We start from the raw sequence: 18,170 nt of genomic DNA on the forward strand, positions 1-18,170 counted from the left end.
CCGGCTCCTCGGGGACGCTGCGTGTGCCGGCTGCCTCGGTGGGGGCAGGCACAGGGCTGTGCTCCACCCTCTCCCCAAAAGGAGGAGGAGAGGAGCACTGAAACCGCATGGAGCTGCTGCTTTGTCCTGCAGCTTTGCAAGCTGGGCTTTCTCGTGCGTCTCCTCCTCCCGGGCTTGCTCCCGGGTTGGACCGGGTGGCTGCGGTGCAGAGGGTGCGGAGGGGTGGGCTCTGCTCGGAGCTGTGCTGGGGAGAGCTGCGGGGTCACTGCGGTCCCGTCCTCCACCCCAGACCCCAGCGATGCGTTTGGGAGCAGCTGTGACACGGCACGGAGCCAGCGCGGCGCTCCCGCACGGATTCCCCGCGCAGAGCCGGGCCCGCAGTCCCAGCCGGGACGGGTGGTGCTGATCCCGAAATGCCTGAGCCCTCTGTGGGCACCACCCCGCCAGGGGCTGCTTCTGCAGGCAGGTTGTTGTATGTTTGTGCAGGGTAAAAAAACCCCAGAGATCAGAACATGAACATCTCTGTGCAGCTGAGCTTTGGAAGTGGATGGGGATCACCACAGCAGCATACAATTCATTAAAAGTATAATTCTGATGCACTGTAATTAAAAAAAAACCTGTTTGCAAATCAGGCGGGGATTTGCTTTAATTAAACGCTCATTGTCAGGCTCCTGCTGGGTTGCAGAGGCCTGAGAGCGAGGGATCAGTCCGAGAGCTGGGGAGCTCAGGACGGCTGGGGCCGGGCACCGCTGTGCCTGCGGGCACCTGGGGCAACAGCACCCGAACAAACGCCAAAGCTGCCAACCTGCCCACGGAGCCAACCTGCCCACGGAGCCAACCTGCCCACGGAGAGCCCAGCCCAGCGCGGGGCTGCTCCAGCCGGGCTGCCCGGGGGCCGGTCCCTGTGCCCGGGCCAGGGGCAGCAGCGCAGCCGTGCCTGGCACAGGCGATGCCCACGGGCAGGTGATGCCCTGGCACAGGTGATGCCCTGGCAGAGGCAATGCCCACGAGCAGGCGATGCCCTGGCACAGGCGATGCCCTGGCAGAGGCGATTCCCCTGGCACAGGTGATGCCCACGAGCAGGCGATGCCCTGGCACAGGCGATGCCCCAGCAGAGGTGATGCCCTGGCACAGGCAATGCCCTGGCACAGGTGATGCCCTGGCACAGGTGATGCCCATGGGCAGGTGATGCCCTGGCACAGGCGATGCCCTGGCAGAGGTGATGCCCTGGCAGAGCTGATGCCCATGGGCAGGTGATGTCCTGGCACAGGCGATGCCCTGGCAGAGGCGATGGCCTGGCACAGGCGATGCTCACGGGCACCCAGCGCTCCCCTCACGCCTGAGCCGTGCCCGGCATCGCTCTGGGGCAGGAACCGCCGCGGTACCGCAAAAATGCGCGATGCTTTATCAGGGAGGAAGCAGAGCCGCCCAGCAGCCGTGCCTTGAGCCCCGGGTGGGGACAGCCGAGGGACAGCTCCAGCCTGGTACCAGCGGCTCTGGCTGCCCCGCTGCTTCTTCCCCACCCGGGCTGAATCCCAGGTTTGCCATTATTTGTCACTGGCAGGGGAGTAAATGCAATGAGAGAGGAAAAATTCTGTCACTCACTCTGCAAAACTGCACGGAACTGGAACTATTTTAAAAAAAAAAAAAAAAAAAAAAAAAAAGGGTAAACTTTCAAAGGTCTTTTAAAGCCAAGGTTAAACAAGGAAAGACTTGGAGATGAGAACTAAAGGACCCAGATAAGCTTTGTTGAGGAGAGGGTTTTTTTGCTGTTAGTTTTGCTTATGGGTTTATGTCAGTTTTACGGAGCTGTACAGTATAATTTATCCAGTCTTTCCTATTTATGGATGCATTTCAGAGTAGAATGCTGTTAGCAGCTTGAAGCACTGCCATGCTCCAGCACTTTGGGTTTAACACTACTCAATGTGAAAAAAATTAATATTTCGACTCAAAATAGTGAATAGCAGCTATGAATGTAAAAACTTCTCAGCTCACTTCAGAACCTGTCAGAGCTGCCCCAAGAACAGAATCTGATGTGTTTGCTTGCAGCGGCAGCTCCGAGGCGCCGTGAGCTGCTGGGGGTGCAGGGCACAGCCCCAGGGTCAGTCCCAGGGACACTCCCAGCCCTCCGTGGGGACAGCAAATCGCCCTCGGGGTGTCTTTGGTGTCTCGGCACCTCCAGGTGCGGCTGTCTCGGCATTTCCAACAGGACAAACCTGCAGAGAGACAGGAGCTGCCGGGAAAGCCCAGCGCCCGGTGACTCTGAGGCTCGGTGTCTTTTCTAAACATCCGCTGGTTTTCCATGGCTGGGAGCTGCTCCCCAGAGCTGCAGGAAGTGGCAAAGCCTAAAAAAATGTGTGACCTTCCAGCAGGAATGAGTTTCCTGGGAGCTGGCTGTGCCCCACGCCCAGGATAGAGCACTCCTCTCCCGGCTCCCCTCCAAGAGCTGGCCTGGGGCTGGATTCCTTCGGTGCACCAGAGGAATCCATACCATATTCCAGTAAATGTAAAGTCGTTAATTATTAAGCAGGCCTGTATCTGGGGGAAGTATGATAACACAGCCCGGGAGATAGAACTCTGCTTGCAGAGCTGTTTGTGTGGAACAGCTGTTTGTGCCAAGCAGCCCGTGGAGGAGGGAAGGGAATTAATAAATAAAAGGCTTACAAAATGTCAACAAAGGCCTTGGCACGAATGGCCAAAAGTTCAGATAAAATGGCAGCTATTAAGGATCACTTTTCTCAGGCCTGGAAAAGCATTTGGGAACTTCCAGGAATGAAGATGGTTTGACCAGCCCGTGAACCCCAGAGGGATCCCAGCGCCGTGTCAGGCTGGGGGTGCTCCAGGCTCTCAGCTCCTGAGGCACTGCTCCCCCTGCCCACGGGCACCCCACACACCCCACATGAGGGGCAGGGCAGGAGCAGAGTCCCCCCGGAATCCTGGCTGGGGACGGTGCCACAGCAGCTCCTGCTCTTCCCCAGCTATGGCACCGAGCCCCGGCAGCCTGTGCGGAGCTGGGCTGCAGGCAGGACGAGGAGAAGCTGCTTTTCCGTGCCTGGGGAGGTGGGAAAGCCCCACCCCAGTGCCCCCTTCCCGTGTCCCCAGTCCCTGCTCCGCTCTGGGGGTCAGCACAGACCCCTCTCAGCCCACCCGCCTGCCTGGGGCTCAGGGGCCTGGCCATGGCACAGCAGCAGCTCCCAGAGGAAAGGGGAAAGGCACGGGAGGAGTCAGCCCAGGAGCATCTCCAGGCTGTGGAGCCCTGAGCTGCACGGCCCAAGCCACATTTCTGCCCTCACCGAGGGCACGGGCACCTGCAGGCTGGTGAGCAGTGCAACCTTCTCTTTATTGTTTAAGCAATAAAAGCTATGTGCTTACACCCCAAACCAAACAAAACACCACCCCAAACGGTTGCCATTGAGCTCCTTCGCTGGGATGACAGGGGAAGAGCAGAGGGCACCAGGCTCTGGTTCTGCGGTTGCAGCTTGGCGCAGCCCCCGTTTCGGCCGGGCTGTGAGGGGAGGTGGCTGCTCTGCAGTGAGGGCGGCTGAGGACCCTCGTCACATCGGGCTCGGGTGCATGACAGGGTGCAGTCACAGCGCCAGCTGAGTGTGCAGCGCTGGCACATCCAGGGGAGGAGATCGGGATCCTGGGGGCACTGAGGGGACAGGGATGGGCTGAGGGGACAGAGATGGGCTGAGGGACAGGGATGGGCTGAGGGACAGAGGTGGGCTGAGGGGACAGGGATGGGCTGAGGGGACAGAGGTGGGCTGAGGGGACAGGGATGGGCTGAGCAGCGAGTTCAGCCTCCTGGCTCCTGCTTCACTGCCGGGTCTGTGCCGGGCTTGGCTCGTTTACCAGCTGCCTCGGGGCCCTGTCCTGAGTCCTGAGCGAGCGGCTGGCGCTGCTCACCAGGCAGCACCGGGGGCAAGGGGACTTTTGGTGCCAGCTGGAACAGGAAGCAGGCGCTGCAGGGCTCTGGGCTCCCCTGCCCCGTGCCCTCTCACGGCGTTTGTGGCCGGGCTGTGGCGGAGCAGAGGCACCAGAGGGCCGGGTCCTTTTCCTGCTCCCTGCCAGCCGTGGATGCTCCCGTGGGGAGGGAGCACAGGGAAGGGTCTCTCAGTCTCCAAATACCTCTGCAGAGCTGGGTGCTGTCATCCCATCCTGTCGCTCATCCCAGGAGCAGCAAGGGCGCTGACACCCCGGCAGGAACCCCAGGGCTTGGCTGCACACACCCCGAGGCAGCCACGGAGGGACTGAACGAGCTGACAGCGCCGTTCCCTTATTTTCAAACCGGGCTTTGAGGATTTTCCTCCTCTGCTCCTTCGTGTCCCCTCGTGCTGCTGCTGCCCGAGCATCGCCCTGTGCCCGAGGCTGGAGAGCCCCAAAGGCACAGCCCCAGCCTGTGCAGGCAGCTCTGAGCCTGGGGCTCATGAGCAGGAGCTTTACAGCTCAACACAGCAGGGTTCAGGTCGTCTGCAGTCCTTTTCAGTTCTGCGTTCCCTAGAGCTTCACCAGGTGGGTAATTTGGGCCAAGCTGAAGCTGGGCTTTGCTCCCGCCGTGGCCGGGCTCCCCTCTGGAAGCTCTGCCGTCCCACCAGCGCGCCCGCCTCTGCTTCTCCACTGCAGCAGCCTTCATGGCCAGCCCCACTGGAGTTAATTCTGCTTTCAAATGAATCATGCCGAGAAATTTATCATGTGGGAGCGAAAGGATTATTTTTGCTTCTGTCACGGATGCTGGCAAAGTGACCCCTGCTCCTCCCACTCGTGCTGCAGCTCAGCCCGAGGCAGTGCAACCCCAGCTGCCCCCAGGGAGCCGGGCTGTGTCCTGGGGGGCTGTGTCCTGGGGGGCTGTGCCCTGTGTCCTGGGGGGCTGTGATGACCCCAGCCCGAGGGAGGGGCTCTCAGGCCCTGCCTGCAGGTACAGCTCAGCCTTTCCTCTGCCCCTCTCTCTCCGTGCCCCCCGAGGCCCCTTGCTGCAGCCACAGAGGCACAGGGACCCCCACAGCAGCACCCTCCTGACCCTGGTGCTGCAACCCTGCTGCTCTGAAAGAAATTTGGGCAGGGAAGAGGCAGAGCTGCCAAGTGCTGGCAGGAGGCCTGTGCTGTGCCCTTCCACAACACATTGACAGGGCAAAATGTGAATGGTTTGGGTGAAAATCCAACTTTTTCTTAATTTGCCCTAGTAAAGAGAGCCAGCTCCAAATAGATCTTTGTTTTGATTCAAGTCTTAAATGGCTTCTCCAAGGAAAAAACCAAACCAACCAAGAAACAAACAAACAAACCAAGGCACCCCCACAGCTCGTCCTGCCCGGGCTGGAGAAGCGTGCAGTGGTTTGTTTTCATAGGAAAACCAGCCCTTGTTGGGAGCATGATTCCATCGTGTAGGGACTGGGACTTGGATGAGTTTCCAGGGTTTAGCAACAGTTGTGCAACACGTGTGTGATCTCCAGCGAGCCGTGTGACAAGAAGTGGCCAGGCTGCAGCAGCAGAGGAGGGAAGGGCTGCCTTGGGCTTGCCAAGCTCCTGCCCCAGCCACAGCTCCTGCGTGCGAGGGCTGCCTGGGGCTTGGAGTTTACTGTGCCAGGTGAATAACACCGCTGCCTGGGGAGAAAAGGCTGCCTGCACCTCGGGAAACATCCCGGCAGCATTTAACGGGAAACCTTCCAGTGGGTGTGGGGTGGGGTCCCATGGGAGCTGCCCCTGGCACCGGTGTGGGGGGACAGTGCCTGCACTGTCCCCTGTCACTGCAGCAGGGCCCCCCGGGCCGTGGGGCCAGGCTGGGCCCTGCCACCACAGACTGTGCCAGGCTGGCCCCTGCCACCACAGACTGTGCCAGGCTGGCCACCACAGACTGTGCCAGGCTGACCACCACAAACTCTGCCAGGCTGGCCCCTGCCACCACAAACTGTGCCAGGCTGGCCCCATGGCCACCACAGACTGTGCCAGGGCCCGGAGGGTCTCTGGGCAGGCTCTGGGTGTGCTGCTCATCCCCCTGGCTCTGTTCCCCCTGTTGCAATTTGCTTTGAAAAGCGTCCTGCACCCAGGCTCCTGCTCAGTTCTCCATCCCTTCCCTGCTCACCCAGCCCCTGGGCACTCCTTTGCCCATTCCCAGTCACTCCTGGGCCCATTCCCAGTCACTCCTTTGCCCATTCCCAGCCACTCCTTTGCCCATTCCCAGTCACTCCTTTGCCCATTCCCAGTCACTCCTGGGCCCCTGGGGATGCTGCTCCTCTTCCTCCCTGCCCCGCTGCTCCGTGGAGGCTCCTGGGGGAGCCCAGGTGCCACCCTTGGAGCTGCTGTGACAGAAAAAACAATTTCTCAGCCTTTCTTGACAGTGCTCCGAAGGAAGGAAGGGAGTGGACGAGTGAGTGGACTCCCACCTGGAAAATACCTTTTCTGCCTCCTCCATTGAAAACCATCCCGCTGTGAGCGTTAATACTTCTTCTGCAGCTCTAGAAAGTACAATAATAGGTTGCACATTCAAACCAGCTGCTCGTTTATTTTTTCAACTGCCTCTGAAAAATGCCTGTAATTAGGAAAAATCTATAACAAGAAGTACAAACAAATCAATGTCTTTCATTAGCCACAAAGAGTCGGCACTCTGCCTTCACTGCGGCTTTATTAAATTAGAATAATGAAGCAGAAGCCATAGAAAGCAAAACAAGAGCTTTGGAAAGGGCTGAAAATACACAGATGTCAGGTTAGAAACACGTTTCAAATTTAAGCGTGAGGCTGTAAACACATTTGCTTGTGCTGTTCTGATGCCTCCTCTGCAAGGCTGTGGGAACCTAAAAGAACATGTATATAGGAAATACATATATATATATATGAAATATATATTATATATATATATATATACTTCACTGCGGCTTTATTAAATTAGAATAATGAAGCAGAAGCCATAGAAAGCAAAACAAGAGCTTTGGAAAGGGCTGAAAATACACAGATGTCAGGTTAGAAACACGTTTCAAATTTAAGCGTGAGGCTGTAAACACATTTGCTTGTGCTGTTCTGATGCCTCCTCTGCAAGGCTGTGGGAACCTAAAAGAACATGTATATAGGAAATACATATATATATATATGAAATATATATTAAATATATGAAATATATATGAATATATATAATATATATGAAATATTTATATATTTATATTTATATTTATATTTATATTTATATTTATATTTATATTTATATTTAATAGTTGTATTTTAATATATTTATTTTTATTTTTTCCCTCCTCCTTCCCTATAAAGGGGATTTAATCTCCTGTTCCAAGAGGCTTTGCCTGTGCAGGGGGTGTCAGGGTGTGCACCAGGAGCTGGGATGGGTGAGGAGGAGGGTGCCAGGGCATCTGCCCGTGCCACACCTGCAGTGGGAGCGTCCAATGCCTCCCCCAGGTGTGATCGTGCAGGACAGGGCTTGCCTGGCCCTGCTGCACATCCTCCCCTCCTGCCTCGTTCCATGCAGGGCCTGGGCACACACAGAGCGCTGAGGATCGGCAGTCCGGGACAAAGCACGGACAGGCTGCTCGAGGACCAGAATAAACCAATTTGATACATTTTACTGTTTCTCAGATAATTTTCCCCCGTTTGTTTCTGCCATGTGCTAGTTTGTAGGTTTCAAAAACAAACCAAAACCGACCTTTTCATCATCAGCAGAAAATGCTTTCAAAAATCTTCACCCGAGTCTTTTCTAATGTAGAGCTGTGAGCCGCAAAAATAAGTCTTGTCCTCAATTTCCCTTAAATGGGGCAGGGTGGGCATGGCACCCTGGCTGGAGAGCAGCTGTAAATTGCTTCTTCCTGCTTATAGAAGGAAGTATTTAAGGCCTTATTGAGGCAGGATTTCTGCAGCCCGGGTGAGTGGGTCCCAGCCTCGGCGGCTGCGTGAGCCCTGCAGTGCCCTCGTCACCCGGGCGGTGTGGTGTGTCCTTTGGGGACACCTGTGTGGAGGGGGCAGGAATTGCCTGCGTTTGCAGCCCGAGCCCACAGCCGGCAGGGCAATGTGAGGATTGCCCAGCTGAATTTGTCCTCTGCACACAGCCCCGGCTGCAGGGCCCGGGCAGCCGCCCCGGGACCCAGCTCTCCCCAGGAATGTTTGTTTCACTGCTTCAGCACCGGCTGACAGCACCACAAACCCCCCAGCCCAGGATAATTGAATATTCATCTCCTGCGAATTCTATTAATTCTGCGTTTCTTGTTCGTAAGAGCAAAATAATTGCTGTAATTTCATTTCAAAACCCAAAGTCAATAACCACGAGCCTGTCATTTCTCTGTGCTTTCAGAGAGAGGATTCGCTGTCTGCTCCGTGATCACTGCTAGAACAGCACATTTATTTGTGCATTTCTCTGCTAAAGCCCGTTTGCTCTAAGTGGCCCAGTTAACACCACCAGAGAATCCTTTGCCCCGGTTTTAAAAAGCTTTTTAAAACTCTGCCTTAATTTAAACAGGAAAATATAAATTAAATTATGTGATTTGGTGCACGTTAGTGTTTCCCCCCACTCCCACCCCACCAAAGGCTCTGCATTTTTGTTAAACAGCCCCTAAGGAGATGTGCTTTAATATTAATCAGTGCTAAAAAATAATTTTTAAAAAGCAGGTTTTGCCCACTGGAGAAAAGCACAGAAAAGGGATGAGGTTTAAACACGTGGCATTGGGACCTGGCAGGCAGGGCAGGCACAGGGAAGCTGCTTGTCAGGGAGCTGTAAAGAGCAGGTTTTATGTTTTCTACACAACCTCCACGTGACAGAAGGCTCCACACCTGACCTTTCCCCTTGCCCCCTTATCCTCCCATCAGTGTTTACCAGACACGCTGCTCTCTCATGAGAGAGCTGCTGCTCCAGAGAGCAGGGTCACTGGGTACCCTGCACAGAGAATTCCTGTGGCCAGGGGCTGCTGCTGGGGGCTGTGCATCGGGGAGGGGGCAGGGAGCAGTGGAACTGCAGGGACACGGCAGGGGCACCGCAGGGACACGGCAGTGACATGGCAGGGACACAGCAGGGACATGGCAGGGACACGGCAGTGACATGGCAATGACATGGCAGGGACACCCATCCATCCATCCATCCCTCTGTGGTGCCCAGCAGCCTGGGAGCAGCTCTGCTCCCAGACCCAAGGGCAGGAGGGTCCTGCACAGTTCTTGGGATGCTCCTCGGGCAGCAGACACCACCAGACACGTCCTCAGGGGCATCCTGTCACCCAGGGGTGGGTGTGACACCGTCACCTGCACCGTCACCAAGAACTGGGACAGCCACAGGGCTCATGGGCCTGGGGTTGGGACAGGAGGACCCTGAGCAGCCACGGCTCAGAGCAGGACATGTGCACCCCACTGCTTCTCGAAATGGCTCCAGCCATTAGCCCTGTCAGTTTACACGGGATTAGTTCACTGATCCACCAGGTTTTGACTGCAGAGATGTGATCTCATTATTTGGCCCGTGAGCTGGGCAGGTTGATCCCACTCCTCACTACTTGACAGCAGTACTGAGCCCTAGCTGTGGCTGCTGCTTCCTTGGCTGCAGGCAGGCTGAGGGGATTTGGCAGGGCTCCCTTAGCCAAACAGATGAAGCCTCATTAGCACCTGTACCAGGGAGGTATTTATTTCCATTAAGACAGCGTGGAGTGTGCCTTCCTGCCAGGCACAGCACAAACACAGCGGGAGACAAAAGCCCTGCTCCCCTCTGCTCAGCGCTCCCTCATCACTCACACGCTGTTAAACCAGCTGAGCAAGCCAGGCTGGGCTGAAAACAAGCAGCTTGGTGGCTCTGCCCTCGCCTCCTGGTGCCACTGCAGGCAGCCAGGCCAGCCCCAGGGACGGGGCTGGGACAGGGCAGCTGCAGCACCCCTGGGACAGTCAGCACACCCCGACCCTGGAAAGCACAGAGACCCAGACTGGCTGGGAGGGACCTCAGAGCCACCCAGTGCCACCCCTGCCACGGCAGGGACACCTCCCACTGTCCCAGGTGCTCCAGCCCCAGTGCCCAGCCTGGCCTTGGGCACTGCCAGGGATCCAGGGGCAGCCACAGGACCTGTGCCAGGGCCTGCCCACCCTGCCAGGGAACAATTCCCAATTCCCAATATCCCATCCATCCCTGTATCCATGTGGGGTTGCTGCTGCTGAGGTGTCCCTTCGTGCTCCTCCTGCCTGTGCCCAATTTTGGGCTAAATTTGAACTTCGCTCCTGTCCAGCCTGTCCATTGGGCTTCTCACCAGAACAGGATAAAACACCTCAATCTATGGTTTGCAGTGCAAGTGTCAGGCATGAGGGAATCAGCCTGCCAAGGGAAACCCAGTGAGCTCTGTGCCAGGGTGCTGCTCCTGGGCATGAAGGTTTAGAAAACCCCCATGGCACAGAATGGTTTGGTGTTGGTCCTTATCAGACCCATCCCTGCAGATCTGGGAGTGCAGTTCTTTTACCTGCCCCATTTGTAATTGATTTTACCTCATTTAGAAATCAAAGCAGCAAAGAGAAACTCACAGAGGAGGTTCTGCCTTCCTACCCCCCAGATTGCTATGGTTCTAAATCAGTGCTGATCTTTCCCCCCACCACTAAATATGAGACTTTAAAATCAATCATTAATAGCTTTAAAAGGTTTGTACAACAACAGCCAGGCTCACTCATGTTTGAACATTAACAGATGTATTTTTCCTTAACTGTGGGTTCTTTTAGTCAAATTCTAGAGGTTATAAAAAGGATTATCTATGCCAGTGATTTTTTTTTCCAGTACATTTTTAGACTGGGCTCATGGAATAAGCTCCTGAAGCTCCAAATTGAAAAGACAAAGGTTAATCCCTTAAGAGCTGGATAAACAATCAGTCATTAAGGGATGGAAAGCATTAGCACAGGGCGAGCAGAGGCTGAAGGGCAGGAGGGGAAGATGTGCCTGCAGTGGGCACTGGCCTCACCGGGGTGTGGGGTGCCAAGTCCTGCTGCCAGGGGCTGTGGGGCCCCAGTGCCACAGCAGGGTGCAGAGGGCCATGGCTCAGGGTGCAAACCAGATGAGTTTATTTGTGTTTGGCCCTTCAGTAGGGAGGAGGGAACGTGGGGACAGAGGGGCTCTGCAGCAGGGCCGCCCCCAGCGCTGCAGAGCTGCAGCTTGTGAGCTCTGACTAAAGCTGGGCTTCAGAGGCTGCCCCTCGTGCTGGAAATGGCCTTGGTGAGGAGAGCCAGGGGGTCTGCTTCCAGGGGGGGCTGAGCTGGCACTCCTTTGTCCTGCAGGATTAGCTTTCGGGGGTTTCGTTTCAGGTACTGACGAGCCTCTGTGTTTGTTCCTTGGCATCGCCTCCTTCCTCACCATCACTGGGAGTGCTGAGTTTCACCTGCGGCTGTCACGTGCAGACAGAAGTGTCCCTGAGGTCAGGGTGGAGGTGCACACAGGTGCCCCAGTGCTCTGAGACAGGAAAGCATTCATCCCTGGGTTTCAGCCCAGGGGCAGCACCGAAACCAGCCGGGAGCACCGGGGTCATGAGAGACAGGACAGGGAGCACCCCGGTAATGAGGGGTGGCTGTGCCCCCCACAGCCCCGGGAGGAAGGAGGCCAGAGCAGCCAGCGAGAGAAAGCTGCAGGATAATGAGGGAAGGAACAATAGCTGGGAAAGGATAAAAAGATCTGGCTGTGGAGATAGCAGTGCAGAGGTGGTGCTCAAGGTGCTCCTACCCCCATCTGCTTCAAACCTGTTGGAAGAGAGCTCAGAAAAGGGGGCTTTTGATGCTCAGTTTAAACTCCTGACACTTCTTTGTCATTACTGCATTTTCAGATATTCCAGAAATAAAATAAAAGCGAGAATTGGCATCAGGCTAAAAATCCAGGATTCATTATGTGGCAGCACTAAACTGAACGATTTGATTCCCATTTCCACGGCTGGTACTTTCGAGGCCATTGCTTCCCCTAATGAGAACCTTGGGCAGGAATGGGAGGGAGGGAGTGAGGGAGGGCAGTTTGCAGAAAGGCAGAGGGCAGTGAGGGTCACAGGCCGAGCTGGTGCTGTGGGCAGCAGGGGCACGGGGCTCCCAGGCCCACCCGGATTTCAGCCCTGGCAGCGAGGGACGAAACGCGGGGAGGAATTGCACCTTCCCTGCTCTTTGTTTGCCATGCTGTGCAGCGGCAGCGCCGAAGCAGGTCTTTGGACCCATTAGAGAGCGCTGAGGGATCATTAGCGGGAGCTGCGGGCGCTCCAAGCCAGGCTCAAGAGGAGCAGGCGGATTTCCCGGGCAGCGAGGCCGCGCTCCTGGGGCAGCCGTGCCCCGCTGGGAGCGGCTCTGCGGAGCTGAGCGGGGAAATGAGCCGGGAAGGCAGGAGGGCGGAAGGATGGCAGCTCCGGAGGGCTCCAGCACGGGGGTTTGGGAGCAGGAGTCACCTCCACGAGCTTGGGTTTGCGGCTGTGCTGCCCGTGGAAGGGCGATGTCCTGGGCTCTCACCTCTCGTTACATTGCTGCCCTCTGATTTCACTGGAAAACTCTCTCTGATCAGCTTTAATGTCTTCTTTATGAGTTTAGTGCCAGAAACTGCGCCTGATGTTAGCTGTTCAAGGTTTTGAGGGTTGAGAAGACTTTAACCAAACAGATCACCTGATCAAATCTCCACTAAAACACCAAGAAACAATTTTGCCAACATTTAAAAAATATATAAAGAAATACCAAAAGGGAAATTTAATGGAAAATCCAATATGAACATACTGCTAATATTTACTAAACATCAGCAGATGCTGTTGGCTATGATGTGATGCTGATGCAATGACATGTGTTACCTGAGCTGTACATGGCTTCTTCTGTCCCAGCCTTGGCTACTGCCCCCACTTGTGCCCACTTGAGGAACCTCACAGGGCTGGAAGGAGGCACCTGCAGGGTCCCACTGACGCCTCCGTAGTGCCCTACCAGTCAGCTGGGTCACAGCTTTGGTCACAGCACCTCAGAGGCACCACCACATTCACTCCCCCCATGCATTAGTAGCAAATTCTTAATTGAAATATTTAATTTTGTCTCCCCTGCTTTGTGATCTTCAGTGTTTCTGACCTGTTTGTCTTCTTGGCCATTTGAGGAAATTGTATAATGTGAGTATTAATGCACTACCAAACTGCCTCAGCAGAATTGTCTTTCTTGGCCAGGAGCTGAACAAAAGAACTTTTCTACTGAGAATAGCAATTTCAGTTTTAAATAGCCATATAGGAAGAAGGCAAGATTGCTCCCTGCTGTAATTAGAACAAGTTTTCCAGGATCCTGTGTTATCTTTAGACTCTGGAAGTGTAGTTGCTCTACTAGGATTAATAAGTCACCTCCATTAACTCCAATTATTGCTGTGCTGTATTGCTATCACAAACCATTTGCATATCCTGGAATACAGAAGGGACTCCGTCATTATCCTTGTTGGTTTATAATGTTAATAAGGCCGAAAGGGAGAGGCAGAGCCCTCTGGGGGAGCACTCTGTGGGGCTCCCACCAGACCTTGGCCCGGCGTGCCGGACACTCCAGCTCCCGTGCTGGACACTGCCCGCAGCTCCCAGTGCTGATCCCAGAGCTCCCACCTCCTCCCAGGGCACTCGGCTGCCGTTCTGCCCCCGGAGCCCACACCCTGCTGGGACCCGGGCTCCCTGGGGCACACACGGTGCTGTGGGAGATCCAGTTAATTAGCCCAGGAACAGCTTTTGTTTTCCAGACAGCAAAATGTCAGCTCAGACATAAAGATGCAGAGAGGAGCCGGCTCCTCTTGTGCTGGAGGGGAGGGAGCTGCTGCCCAGGCCACAGCAGGCACTGGGAGTCTCCTGGAGGGCTGGAGCACAGCACGATCCTGTCACCCCCTGAACCGTGGGGTGAGTCCCCAGGGACAGCAGCTGCTGCTCTGCAAGGACAGACAGACAGAAACACCCCAGAGCTCATCACAGAATCACGGAATGGCAGGTGGTCTCCAGGACCACCGAGTCCCCCACACTGCCAATGTCACCATTTACTCAGTTCTCCAGTGCCACGTCCACAGGGCTTTTAAACCCCTCCAGGACGGGACTCCACCGTTGCCGTGGCAGCTGTGCCAGGCTGCACAACCCTTGGGGTGAAGACATTTTCCTGCTCAGCCTCAGGGTCCCCCGGGTTTGTTTTCCCCTGTCCTGCCCTCGTTCCGCGGGAGCAGAGCCCGGCCGCACCCGCACCCTCCTGCCGGGAGCTGAGCACAGCGAGCCCCTTTGTCCCGCTCTCCTTCGGGCACATCCCGCTGCAGCCCCGCGGGTCCATCTGCCACGGACACGTCTCATTATTCTTATCAGCCCTTGAGCCGCCACTTCCCCGGTTTGTTTTCGGAGGAAAGGCAAACAGCGGCGGCCGGGGAGGACCCGCGGCAGGGCTGCTCCCTCTGCCCTCCCCTCTGCACGGCTGCCCGGGGCACACGAGCTCCTCTGCGCACCGGAGCAGCTCCTGAGGTGCCAAAGGGTGGCTGGCTGCTGCAGAGCTGCCCACCCGAAACCTGCCCTTCACGAGGGGAAAAGAGAATATTGTGTTGTAAAGTATTTTATACACTGCAGGCAGAAGTATTTTAAAATGAAATAAATTGTATTTTGGGCTCCCCGTGGAAAGCCTGCAGGGTGTATAAACGAGTGCTGGGAAGAGATGCCGTCTTCTGTGGCACATGAAAAAGGAATAAAAGAAGCTTCAGGGACCGAAGAAAGAAAACAACGTGGTAAATTGTTGTTTGACCTAAAGAGTTTCCTAAGGTGAAGGCGAATGGAGCTCTCCAGAAGCCAATAGGTAGGTCACAAGCCAATTGAGGTAAAGCGTGAAATAGGCATTTTTGCAGCAGGTAAGGTGTCCTGTGGTGGGGAGTTGAGAGCAGCTCAGTCTCCAAGCTCTGTGCTCACCCTTGAGCTCTGTGCTCACCTGTCCTTTCCAGCAGCTCTCCTGAGTGAGATGCAGCGTGCCTTAACCCCTCTCTGTGTGCATATATGTATGTATCCTCCCTCTCTACGGGCAGGTGTTGTGGTGACCATTCACAAGGGTTCTTTCCACCAGCTCTCAGCCTGCCCCCGGTTTGGGCCCCTTGTTGGTACCAGCACACCCTGAGATGCTGACATCTGAGTCCTCCTGATGACAGCACCAACAGGTAGAAGCAGCTGGATGCAGGAGCAGCCTGTTCCCTTCACACTCCCCCACACCACAACAGCTCAGCACTAATTGGACTGACTGGGAATTTCCACTTGTGCTCCAGCACACTTTCGTTCCTCGTTAGGGATATATCATCCGTTTGGGTTAAATCAGCTGTTAACGGAACAAAACATTCAGTTTAATGGAAATCAGTGGTACAAAATCCCAGATTTTGCAGAAAATGCATTAAGAGGCAGAGCTGGAAGGAATTCAGCTCCAGCTCTACCAGACAGAAACCAAGTCAGCTCGAGGCATATGCTGGAGCGATGGAGGAAAAGGTGCTAATGCAACATGCTTCGTGTTGTGCTCCAAAATAAGAACAGCTCGGCGTGGCAAGCAGGAAGGCACTCGTTTGCTGGCTGTAGAAGAAGGCATGGAACAGCGTGGCTGAGAAAAAATCTGCCTCGTTCTTTACTCATGCGTTTGGACCTTTTGCAGCTGAAGCACTGCAGCCAGAATGTGCAAGCTGCTGTAGCCAGGATGTGAGATCTCCACTGGCAGTGCCAGCAGGCTCAGAAGGGCCATGCTGAGCTGCAGCCTGCCCGGGAGGGCAGGGATCAGCTGCCTGGGCAGCACAGGCTGCTCAGGTACAGAGATTTGCCATCAACCCTGCCGGGGCAGGAGGCAGCTTGTGCCTGTAATCCATGTCAGCCACCACCACAACCAGGGTCTGTTCAGCAGCCCACCCTTCCCAAGAGCCATTGAAAAGTGAGATGACACTCAGAACAAGGTTACAGGGATGAGTCAGGTATCTTGGAAAATCCTGCCCTGGCAGGGAAGACTAAGTAAATTGTGGTCTCAGACCAGATTATAAATCTGAGCTTGGAGTGTGTAGTAACAGATCAAGAGTACTGCAGGTGAAGAATGGGAAGGATGGATCCAGTACAGAGCCCTTCTGCCTTCAGGTGTTTGCACTTTTGTGTTGTTCCTTCAGCACACACCCTGGTACCTCTGGAATGTCCTGCCAGTCCAGCTGTCACCTCTCCATGCAGCCACGGATTCCCCAGGGGCATCTCCCTATCGTGTCAGCGTTCCCCCTGAGGTCAGCGTGATCTGCAGGTGCCTGGGTGAGCGCAGCACACACAGAACATCCTCTGGGCAGGTCACCATCCTCTGGGCAGATCATCATCCTCTGGGCACAGCACCATCCTCGGGGCAGAGCACCATCCTCCAAACAGATCCCCATCCTCTGGGCAGAGCACCATCCTCTGGGCAGGTCACCATCCTCTGGGCAGGTCACCATCCTCTGGGCAGAGCACCATCCTCCAAACAGATCCCCATCCTCTGGGCAGGTCACCATCCTCCAAACAGATCCCCATCCTCGGGGCAGAGCAGCCTCCTGCCACTCCCGCTCCTGCTGCGCTGCCAGCACGGCAGCTGCCCAGGGCCCGCTCCCCTCAGCGCGCTCCAGCACCAGCACAAAGCCCAGGAATGCCTCCTTCCTTAGCAGCTGTGTGCTCCCAGAATTGCTGCTCCAACCTTTTGTCTTTCCAGTCTGGATCTGCAGCGCTGCTCAGGTAACGAGGGAAGCAGGCTGGAGCTCATAGTGTGTATTTACTGATGCTATCAGCATGACTCAAAATTTGCTCAAGACAGGGAACTCAAGGAAGCTGCCACGAGAAGCTGCAGTGAGCCGTGGCACTGAGACTTCACTAGTGAAACGGCTCTTACAAAGGGATAGAGAAACTAAAAGGTTTCCCCTCTACTAATAGCATCGGTTTGCATATTTTATTACTTTTTTACACAATAATCCAAGTCCTTCATTAAAATAAATTCTGCTTTGGGTCATACAGCTGATTCTCTGAGCAGCAAGATGGCTTTTCCCTAAGCTGGCGTGGTAGGCTTGATATCATTGCACTGCATTTGCCATGTGTCTGGCTCGTGGGTTGGGTGTTTGCTTTCCTGGGAGTATGAAGAGTCAGGATTCGTTTTTCCAGGGCTCTCAAATCCTAGAGGGCACCACAGAACAGCTCTGCAAACCGGGCTGGCTGTACAGCATGGATTTCACAGGTGTTACACTTCTTGTGTCCTTTTTTGCTTTCCTTTCTCTTCACATTCATTTTGTATTAAAATTTAAAAGATTCTTAAAATACTGAATAAGCAGTTGTTAGTGGATAAAAACAGAAGGCTGAAAAACCCTAACATACAAGAAGGAAAGATATTGCATTTACAAAACTGAAGCTGTTGCTTTGACATTGTAGCTTAAGTTGCCCCAAAAGTGAAGCCAGGCCAGTGACTCCATCTGCAGCCACTTGCATATTCCCACAGGGGTACAATATGCAGCTGATTTCCCAATTAAGCTTTCCCAGCAAAGAAGTTTTATAATTTAAACAGACTCAAAAGTTTGAGGAATGAATACATATTCATGAAGGACTAATAACACTCTGTCTAGAACACAGCTTTGAGCTGAGAGCAGCTCTGACTGGCTCATGTCTCACCCACCACACTTAGTGAAAATGGGAACGAGGAAGAAATGGCTGAAACCAGCAGATTGTGTTTTGCCAAGACAATAAATAATAACCATATTCTGACTCAAGTGCCAAATGTATAGCGCTTAATTAGAGGTCAGTAGAGCATATTTCTGCTCAGCTGTTCCATTTACAGCAATTAACATGTTCGTGTCACTTAAATTGGGCTGCAGAGCACATTTCAAAGGGTTGAGTGAAAGCAGAATCAGGGAAGGGCTGCTCCACCTCTGGCAGCAGCTCGGGAGCAGCACCCTTGGCACCCACGCACCGGCAAAGACGCGGGACAGAGAGGTCTCAGCCCTGGCGCAGCACCACCCTGCCCCACCCCTCCGAGGGGACGCTGTCCCGTCGCTGCGGGAGCTGCAGTGACCCTGCCCCATCCCCGAGAGGGCTAAAGGGACCCTGCTTGGCCAGCGCTGCCTGTCCCGCCGCCCGCCCGGTGCGGCGACACCGCCACACGCCGCTGGCCGTGCCCGGCTGCACGCCCGCCGCACCGCGAGGCTCCACCGCCGCCCCCTCCCCAGCGCGGGCGCCCTCCGAGCTCGGAGCGGCGGTGCCCGGGGCAGCGCCGGTGCCGTCCCCGTC

This window comes from Pyrgilauda ruficollis, unplaced genomic scaffold (genome assembly GCF_017590135.1).
Source record: "Pyrgilauda ruficollis isolate IOZ18807 unplaced genomic scaffold, ASM1759013v1 scaffold21, whole genome shotgun sequence".
NCBI classification, from domain to species: Eukaryota; Metazoa; Chordata; class Aves; order Passeriformes; family Passeridae; genus Pyrgilauda; species Pyrgilauda ruficollis.